The sequence below is a fragment of the Mastigoproctus giganteus genome, chromosome 6 (genome assembly GCF_048544385.1).
Source record: "Mastigoproctus giganteus isolate SK-2022 chromosome 6, ASM4854438v1, whole genome shotgun sequence".
NCBI lineage: Eukaryota > Metazoa > Arthropoda > Arachnida > Uropygi > Thelyphonidae > Mastigoproctus > Mastigoproctus giganteus.
The window spans coordinates 40,920,782-40,929,922 of record NC_143580.1 but is presented as its reverse complement, the minus strand read 5'-3'; positions in this window follow the sequence as shown (position 1 = coordinate 40,929,922).

Here is a 9,141-nt window from a genome sequence, read left to right as displayed (position 1 = left end):
CAACTTTATCAAAGCCCTTGAACACTGACCTTCTAAAAGAGGATCGTGATGCTCTTATCCCCATGATCAAATCTGTCATCACTGGAGCTGTGCTGAATCATTGCCAAGTTCTATTCTGGTTTTTTTTCTGTATTTTTATTTATTTTACATTTGTACGCTGTATTTTGTAATTGTACACTTTTTTTTTTTTTTTTGTAACCTGTCTTGTTTTTGTATGCCGTATATTATTCTACTTTTCTCAGTCTCCTACATGTGAACTCCTGGCGCTCGTCGCCGTGATGGGATATTGTGCTGTTACTCTGTACTTCACAATAAAATTTTATTTATTTATAACGGGTTTCAGATGATCTCTGCCTCTTCCTCTGATTTAGAGCTTTATGAGGCTGTACTTATCACATTAAAAGTCCACACTGCATTCGTGGATATAGCAGTCGTCTACATCCCTCTTGTTCCTAATCTATAACGGACAAAAACGCAGTAGACTGGCTTCTTAACCACCCATATAATATGTGGAAATTTCGACCTTCCACCACAGCTCAATAATCTGCTGGACACCATGTTAAAAAGGCTGCAGGCATGCTCCACTTCTCTTATTAATGGCCAGCCTATAAGAGATGAAAATATGCTAGATCTGATTATGTCTTCTGGTGAATATCTAATTGTTATACCTCCAGAAACGTTTTTTCAATCCGATCACCCTGCAGTCGCTGTCCTATTAATTCTACCCTACTCATTACGCCTGGGCGAGTTGTGGCATACGCTGTCCGTTTATGCTCCTGATATAAATTTAGTTTTAGATAGTTATACTTAACTTTATATAATGATTCGCACACCAGTTAATTCCTCTTCCTCTGCTCAAGCCTGATGTGGTATCATCTTCGTGATATAATGAACAGGTATTTCTAATTTTTAAATATTCCTGCTCACTTTTAAATTCCTCTATTACATTGTATGCATAGCGCTTTAGCCTTCAGGAACCAGGCAAACGCCCTGTTACCCTAAAGGCATAAGGTGACAATGCGTCACCTTGACCAAGTCACAAAACATTGCATTATCAAGAACCCTAGGGAAATGCTCCCTCTCTTCAATATTTTGTGTTAAGTACACCTGCCTCAACCATTTAGGCTTTCTTGTGTTCTCACAGTTATCACTGTGGAACGTGAATATAAAAGCTGCAAGCTTAACAGTGCCAGAGGGAAAAAACTACTAGGAATTAAAGACTAACCCCTAAAAGTGAGCATTGTTTACTGCTTCCAAGTGATTTTAAACCCGAAATCAGGCATGTCACAAAAACAGAATAACTTGCAACAATCTGTCTGCCTAGCCAGCCGCGACGGGAAGGAACCAACCATTCGATGTCATGTATGCAAATTTACCTTTTGTGCCCACTCGGTTAAAACAGACATCACACATTTTTTCAAACAACGTCGGCGAAGGTTCGCATGTGACAAATGCCTTGGAGATGTCTCTGAAATACCTGAACTTCATCTCTCCCAAACTGAAACTAGCCCTAGCGACCAGACAATCCCTGATCCAAATCAATACTCTCAGTCAAATACTGGTTTGCCAGAAACTTCACTCATGACCGTAGCATGTTATGAAGTAGTGGGCACTGCCAATCACGTTATATGCAGCACTAATCACCCCAATTTTCCATAAGATCATAATAATGATCAAAATTGTGCCTCGAACGCTAACGTATTCTCCACCTCAAGCCAGTCACTAGTCATAACAGATACTTTTCAAGATTTCGTGATCCACCTAATTTACCAATTAAGGTCCCAAATTGAGGATCTCAAGGATGAGGTTTACTCACTGAGGAACCAAAATAAGCATATCACTCATACGCTCTCGGACCACTGTTCTTTGGCTAGCCAAAATGGCAAGCTGACATCTCAGTCACCAATAATACCCAAAATGACAAAAACTACTCATCCAGTAAAGCCTCCTAGCCTTATACAGCCTGGCTCCCACACCCAAATCTAATCAAGACAATCACACTGGGGAGTTCTGCACACACTCCGACTGAGAATGTTAGCACGGACCGATCATGCACTCATCAGAAAGACATACTCAGACACTCAGTGGCTGGTGAGCAACCATAGCTTAAATAAATAAATTTTCTGTTTATACTCCGGGACGACCAAACGGTCACAGGAGTTCACAAGATATAGAGAATACAAGAAACAACACCATATTCAGCAGTCACGGGCTTGAACCCCGGTCACTCAAGGCACGTGTACTTATGCACCCGCGCGCCTGACCACTAGACTACGGCGGCCGCTCGCTGGGATACTTCTTAAATAGCTTCATGCTATTGAAGAAGTATCCCAGCGAGAGAATCGACCAGAAAATAACAAAGACTCCCTACAGGCTCAAGAACAAAACAATAATTTAACTAATGCCCATCATGTTCTGACCACCTCATATGCTGGCGTACTTACCAACAGCCCTTCCAGTCATACCTACGTCCCATCTGGAGATATACGAAATTCCCTCATTCCAGCAGCCAACCCCGCCACATATTTCTCAGGATGCCGCCGAGCTACCAATATCGATCGCCCTCCCTTCATGCTTTATCACTAACCAGACCTCTTTATCCCGCAAATTATCAGCCTCCAAATCTCGTCTGACACTAGCCGAGAAATATAATATCTCCATCGTTCCCACCAGAGTCAAGATCTTAGCCTCCAGATTGAAACCTAGAACCTTTCCTGAATCTATTAGGAGAATCTTTATTAAGGAGCATAACATCTCAGTTCAGGTTAAACGGCTTAAAAGTCGGCAAACATCCTATGCCTCCTTCCTTATGTGTTCACCCGCTGTCTACCAAAAGGTTGTAGATCCTGCCTTCTGGCCCTAAGGAATATATATCAGACCATTTTCTGAGGAAAACAGATCCCATCAATAATCTAAACTAATCCACTCTCCTCGATAGCAATCAAGGCCTCAAGGAGAGAAGTATAAATGCTCCACGCTCCAGGTATCGTCTCAAAATGTGCGCAGCATAAGTCGCAATTATACGAGTGGTGAACCACATCGGCATCATCAAACTGATTCCACCAGCCTGGGATCACCAGTAATAAACAGTTCGGGAATGCTCATCCCAACATGGGTCACGAATCGACGAACCCGAAAGCCTGCCTTCAATAAAAACGAGGTATGTGCCTTAAAAAAAGATTCCCCGGAATAATGCAGTCAGAGTCTTGTACCAGAATGTTAGAAGCCTTAGCAACAAGCTGGATACCGTTGACCAAATTCTCCTCGCCAATGATATCGATATCCTCTGTGTCAGCGAGACCTGGTTCGATAAAGACCAAGAATATTTTATCCTGTGTTCCAGCTGGATATAAATCTGCTTTCACTTCTAGAGTTGGTTAAAGAGGAGGTGTTGTTGCAATTTTCTTTAATAGCTCACAAACCACACTCATTCATCAAGTTTCTAGCCAAACATCAGCATACGAAGCTCTTGCTGTTACTCTCAGCTACCATAGGGTCCTCATAGATGTAGTTGTTATATATATACTCCCAGCACCTTCTCATGAAGCCATCCATGAAATATCTAACTGGATCATCAACCAGCTTCGTCCTTCAGCCTTGCCCTTCGTCTGTGGAGATTTTAATCTTCCTCCTCAGCTAGCTAACCTTCAGCAAATGTTCCTATCAAACTTATCTTGTACAGGGTTACAAATGATCAACGATCGCACGACCAGAGGTAACAACCAATTAGATCTCATCCTTGCTTCTTTTCCTTGCACAACTGATTACCTGCAGAGACTTATTTCAATTCGGACCACAAGTCAATTGGTGTTCTTTTACACATACCTGCTCCAAACTTCAATGTTGTGAATTCGACTAATACCAAAGTAATAGTAAGCCCCAGGTTTTTGAGTATTTCTAAATGTGCTGAGGCTGCCTCTGTCACCCCATGGACAGTCTTAGAAAATTGTGATCTAGAAATTGCAGTGAATTTGCTTACTAGCTGGCTTAAGACTATTGCGACATTTGCAGCATCAAAGAGAATTTCCATCATGCCTCGGTCCAGAGCCTGGTGGACTCCCCATCTTAACATGAGCTTCAAGTTAAAGCAGCATCTGCACAAAATGCGGAAGCAGTCGCACAGTATCCAAGACAGGATAGCCTACTCCAGAGCTCGCGCAACATCTAATAATAAGCAGAAATCAAAAGCAATTAAGTATTACACGGATAGAACCCTTCATAGCGGAAAATGCCCCTGCTCTGAGCGGTCTTCTGATTTCCCCCTAAATCTTGAACCTGACCAGTGGATTGACTTCATATCTAGATTTGCCTCGAACACGGAACAATGTCATGATCTTCATATTCCAACAACTAGAATCCCGCCTGACACTGTCTGCAGTATCAATCGCCAGGGATCAGCTTACTGCTGCCATTAATTCTACATCAGCTTCTGCTACGGCAGGTGCGGACGGAATCCCCCAATTCATTATTAAATGTCTTAGCCCATATATTTTGGATCCCCTTCTAACTACTTTTAATGCTGTTTTGTCAAGCCATTTCTTTCCCCAGCAGTGGAACATCTACCTTGTGAAGCCTATCCCCAAAATTCAATATCCTACACTTCTTAAGCATTACCGGCCAATCTCAATGGCTGAAGTCTTCTAACGCTCCTTGAGAAGGTACTTCTCCCCATTTTAACTAAACAACTTCTTCCACATCAGCCTCCTCAAATCCATTACTCCCTTCCACATAAATCCACTATGACTAACCTCTTAGCCACCACCAGCTCTATCCTCTCTGCGTTTGAATCCCAAGCAGAGCTTGCAGTCACCTATGTAGACCTTGAAGCAGCTTTCAACGGCATAAACTTTCCTGCAATGCTGAAGCTACTTTCAGACCACTACCGTTCCTCACGTCACTCCTTCAAAAGAGAATAATCCAGCTTACTATCCATGGGCACGTATACGAGCTAAGTATCTCTCCAGGCGTGCCACAGGGTGGTGTCTTATCTGGGCTCTTGTTCACAGCACTTATCTCTCCACTTGTTGAGTCCAGGTATGATATCTTGTGTTATGCAGATGATATAAAGCTCCTCACACCGATTTCTCCATACGATGATCTTCTCATGATAACAGGATCAATTAATAATACATTGACGGAAATTGAAAACTACCTCATCAAGTTCGGATTAAAAATAAACCCAGAAAAATCTGAATTTATGATATTCTCTTTAAAGAAAACGTCGTTTTATATTCAGCCCATTCTGTGTAATTCTCCAATTCCCATTGTCAATAAGCATACTGATCTCGGGATTGTGTTTGATCCTAAGCTCTGCTTCAGTTACCACACAGACAAGCTCCTCACTCTGGCAGCTCGACTCCGATGGATTGCCAAACAGCATCTACATTAAATCAATGAAGCCACAACTACTAGAAAAAATATAAAAACCACTGTATACTCTCCGCTTTTATATATGCTGCAGAGGTATGGGCATCAGCTGTCACTAGCACAATCAGGCCACTTTTTTCTGCTGAGTTTTGGCTCTTAAAATGGGCCATAAACAAACATAAACTTCCTCCACAGCTAAGGACAACTGAAATGGTCAGCTTTATTCAAATTCACAGGCTCCCCACGCTGATTAGGTGAAACGTCTTACCACGACTATCAAAATGATGGTTGGCGAGATTTCGGCACCATCATTCTGGGACATGTGCTCATGGAGAGTCCTCAGAGCGACTCCAACTCTATGCCCACATCTCAGCCGTCTCCACCTATCCGATAGGTTCCTGCCCTTAATAAGTTCGCTTCTGACAGGGAATACAGACGTCGCATCTCCTTGAATTGTACTTCCCTGTCCCTGATCCTTCTCCTCGAAGCTCGTCTTAATGCTGCAAGCCATAAATACCACCTGATGTGAAGACGGCATACTAACTTTTCAGTATGACAGTTAGTAATGATGGACTAACTACTTCTGTTCAGTGCAAAGAACGTTGCCTGTTTATACTACTATATGTATATGAAATTATTTATTTCCGCCAATATCTTCTTTATATATTGTATTGTAAATAACTGTAAGATACTTGGAGTTTTGAGTTGTACTTCCACATATGCAGTTCCTATGTTTTATATGTCAATGCTCCCTATTTATATTTTATTATTACTGTTAACCCCCTGGCCTGGTGACTGTGAAGGGCAACATTGCAATCTATCGAACTGTATTATCATTATTATTATTGCAATGAAGATTTCTTCTTACATTGACTTCAATGTTAAGGACAAATTCAAGAGTCAGCTTGTAACATCGCCAGCCTTTCTGGACCCGAATAAATGCCTATATGCTGCTAGCTGTATCCCATGGAACTGCCTGCTCACATGTGACGCCTTACTTGCAACATCTCTCTTAACCAGTTGGATCAACTCTGTTGCAGAATTTGCGGCTTCCAAACTTGTAAGGATCTCATCAAGACCGAGAGCTTGATTGTTATATGAAAGATACACTTGATAAGGGAAAGCTACCCCGGTGTAGGCATAGGAATGGCACATATTAGCGAATTGACGGTGAAGCGTGGATGAACCACATCAGTAGATTCTCCAACATACATCATCAGTCGCAGGTCGTGGAGGTTGAGTTTGTTCCGTTGGTTGATAATGAGCTGGAGTCGGTTATTATTACAAAAGAAGCGCTGATATAGAGCATTAACTCTCTCAAAGCTAATAAGACAGCTGGAGTCGATTGGGTTGCTCACTTCATGGTAAAATGTCTCAGCCCATACCTAACTGAACAACTGCAAGCTATTTATAACTCTATACTTGTTAATAGAATTTTCCCTGAAAACTAGAATAAATATGATGTCATCCCTATGCCAAAAATTTCAAACCCTAACCACGTGGAGCACTATAGGTCTATATCTATTGCATCTACACTCTTGAAAATACTGAAGAAAGTTCTATTCCCAAAGTTGACGCATCATATCCTGGCCTGCCAGCCTCAACAAATTCATTATGCTATATCTAACAGGTCAACTATAACGAACCTCCTTACAGTGCAGACAGCGATACTGAACTCTTTCCAAGCCGAAAATGAAGTTGCAATAATATATGCTGATATAAAAGCCGTCTTTGTTAGTCTCCGTGTACATGCTCTACTACGTCTGCTGCAGCAAGCCTTCCACATGAAAGGAAACCTGGTGAAGTTCCTGCAGTCCCTACTAACTTGTCGATCCATTTATTTTCATACAGACAGTCAAATCCTCCAACGACCAGTCCATCCAGGAGTTCCACAAGGTGGCGTTCTATCCGGACTCCTCTTTACTGCAATGATGATCCCTTTCTGCGAGGGCAGGGATGGTGTATACACATACGCAGATGATATTAAAATATTGACGACCATCCAACCGGCCTTGTCTAACAGTGCAGTGTGTGGTGTGACCAGATCAATCATAAGATTATGGAGCTATTAATATACTTAGAAAAATTTGGCCTAGTCCTAAATCCACAGCAGACTGTAATGACGGTGTACTCTTTCAAAAAAATCGGCTACACTCGTACATCCAGAACTAAATGGGACACCTATCCCAATTGTCACAACTCAGATATCTGGGAATAATATTTGACACCAAACTTACGTTCACGGCCTATGTTGACGGGCTTGAAAGAGATTAAACTATCTACATTGGATAACCAATGTAGATAGTTTAAAAACATCTCTTGCACGTGAAACAAACTGCGACAACCGCAAGATAAATAAGAACAATAGTGTATTCGGCCATTTGTATGGTGCTGAATTATGGACGTCAAGCAATCGTAACCCACATTAGGAGTATATATGCGACTGAATTCTGGCTGCTGAAGTGGGCCAACAGTAAACGCCATCTTTCCCATCAGTTAAGGACCACGCAGCTTGCTGAACATCTGAAAATACAGCGTTTACCAGACATTATTGCCTGGAAACGACTGATAACGACAATCAAGATGATGACTACAGTGATAACATCACCGTGCTTCTGGCAGCTTTGTGAGTGGCACATCCCGCTATCTGGCTTAAGAGGCATCATATCCCTGAGGATGAAAGCTAATAGGCTGAAGATGGCCGATAGGTTCATACCAGCCAAGGCGTTGGAATCAATCCACAACTTTTCTCAAATTGGAATTAACCTTTAAAGACTAATAGAAGATCCGAAGTATAGGAAACAAACCGCGATGTCGTTTGCTCAGGCTTCTGTCGTCTAACAGTATTATGCGTTCTGGAATAACTATGCGACTGAATGCTGTGCTTATGTGAAAAAGGGTACCACGTAAATAGTGTATTCAGTGGTGGTGGTGTTAAATTCCTTTATATTGTATTATATGTAAATCTAATCAAGTATATGTTTTTATTCCTTTATATTGTATTATATGTAAATCCTCTGACATATACTGCCATGAAGGGAATTTGTCTCTCACCAATGTAACACTTATGTATCTTGATAGAACAAATAAAGATTATTTATTTAAGCCACTATACTAACACATACAGGTCAAAACGAAAAGTTTACATAAGACAGCATAAAACTGCAAAAGAATTTTGCAAAATATTTTTGTTTTAAATCTGCTAAGGACTTCAAGTAGAAACCATACTTGGACTGATGAGGACATTTTAGATTTTATTATTATTATTATTGTATTAAAACAGAACATGCACTACGGCGCACCAAGGTACGGTGCATGCATAACAGATAATCATGATAATAACAAAAACAGTATCAAAATCAATAGTAATAAATCGGTAACTTACCGAGGTAACAAAAAACAGGAAACTCTAATTGACTACATCACTTATTGCGCCAAGGGAAGGTACAAGGACATTAATGGTATCAAAGATATTCTTTGAGTTATCACAAAAATATAAATTGCTATTATTTGCAATTGAGGAGAGTTTTTTCATAGAACTGTCTTATATAATATCACTTTGGATAGATATGAAAAGTCTATTGATGTCTGGTTGGTCAAGGAGAGATATGTAAATTGATCAATTTCAAGAATTCTGGAGAATCATAATTGCCAGAGAGAATTTTATAGAGGAATTCGAGTTCAGCTAAGTTCTTTTCACATCTAGAGTTTTGAGATGACAGAGTGATCGAGAGTAATAGGTATGGTAGAAGAGAAGATTGCTGGAGATGAGGT